Below are 1,572 nucleotides of genomic sequence, written 5' to 3'. Positions count from 1 at the left end.
CAGCTTCATGATTGCACCAAGAAATTTGGCAGCTTGCTCTTCAGTAACATCCTCATTCTCTTCAGAAGAGGAATACTCATCAGAGCTCATGAATGGCATAATGAGGTTCAATGGAATCTCTATGTTCTCTAGATGAGTCTCAGATTCCTTTGGTTCCTCAGAGGGAAACTCCTTATTGATCACTGGACATCCCAGGAGGTCTTCCTCCTTGGGATTCACGTCCTCCTCCTCTCTTGGGACTTCGGCCATGATTGCTATATCAATGGCCTTGCACTCTCCTTTTGGATTTTCTTCTGTATTGCTTGGGAGAGTACTAGGAGGGATTTCAGTGATCCTTTTACTCAGCTGGCCTACTTGTACTTCCAAATTTCTAATGGAGGACCTTGTTTCATTCATGAAACTCACAGTGGCCTTAGATAGATCAGAGACTAAGTTTGCTAAATTAGAGGTATTTTGTTCAGAGTTCTCTGTCTGTTGCTGAGTGGATGATGGAAAAGGTTTATTATTGTTAAACCTGTTTCTTCCACCATTATTAAAGCCTTGTTGAAGCTTTTGTTGATCCTTCCATGAGAGATTTGGGTGATTTCTCCATGAGGGGTTATAGGTGTTTCCATAAGGTTCACCCATGTAATTCACCTCTGCTATTGCAGGGTTTTCAGGATCATAAGCTTCTTCTTCAGAAGATGCCTCTTGAGTACTGTTGGATGCAGCTTACATTCCATTTAGACTCTGAGAAATCATATTGACTTGCTGAGTCAATATTTTATTCTGAGCCAGTATGGCATTCAGAGTATCAATTTCAAGAACTCCCGTCTTTATAGGCGTCCCATTACTCACAGGATTCCTCTCAGAAGTGTACATGAACTGGTTATTAGCAACCATGTCAATGAGTTCTTGAGCTTCTGCAGGCTTTTTCTTTAGGTGAATGGATCCACCTGCAGAAGTATCCAATGACATTTTAGCCAATTCAGATAGACCATCATAGAATATATCCAGGATGGTCCATTCTGAAAGCATGTCAGAAGGACACTTTTTGGTCAGTTTTTTGTATCTCTCCCAAGCTTCATAGAGGGATTCACCTTCTTTTTGTCTGAAGGTCTGAACATCCACTCTAAGCTTACTCAGCTTTTAAGGAGGAAAGAACTTGGCTAAGAAAGCCTTGACCAGCTTATCACAAGAATTCAGGCTATCCTTAGGTTGAGAGTCCAACCATACTCTAGCTCTGTCTCTTACAGCAAAAGGGAAAAGCATGAGCCTGTAGACTTCAGGATCTACTCCATTAGTCTTAACAGTATCACATATCTGCAAGAATTCAGTTAAGAACTGAAAAGGATCTTCAGATGGAAGTCCATGAAACTTGCAGTTCTGCTGCATCAGAGAAACTAATTGAGGTTTAAGCTCAAAATTGTTTGCTCCAATGGCAGGAATGGAGATGCTTCTTCCATGTAAATTGGAATTAGGTGCAGTAAAGTCACCAAGCATCCTCCTTGCATTATTATTATTTTCGGCTGCCATCTCCTCTTCTTGTTCGAAAATTTTTGAAAGGTGCTTGCTGGATTGTTGTAATTTAGC

The 1,572-nt window shown here is 40.8% G+C and overlaps 1 non-coding gene across 1 annotated transcript; it reads left to right on the top strand.

The window, feature by feature from the left end:
* Window positions 1–1,011: 1,011 nt before the first annotated feature.
* Window positions 1,012–1,119, top strand: LOC112768026 (small nucleolar RNA R71). Its single transcript, XR_003185466.1, has one exon. It is a non-coding gene; the product is annotated as a small nucleolar RNA R71 (small nucleolar RNA).
* The last annotated feature ends 453 nt before the right edge of the window (window positions 1,120–1,572 follow it).

This window comes from Arachis hypogaea, chromosome 17 (assembly GCF_003086295.3).
Source record: "Arachis hypogaea cultivar Tifrunner chromosome 17, arahy.Tifrunner.gnm2.J5K5, whole genome shotgun sequence".
Lineage (NCBI taxonomy): Eukaryota > Viridiplantae > Streptophyta > Magnoliopsida > Fabales > Fabaceae > Arachis > Arachis hypogaea.
Note: the sequence above shows the minus strand (reverse complement) of the source record. Positions and strands in the feature narration are given on the sequence as shown.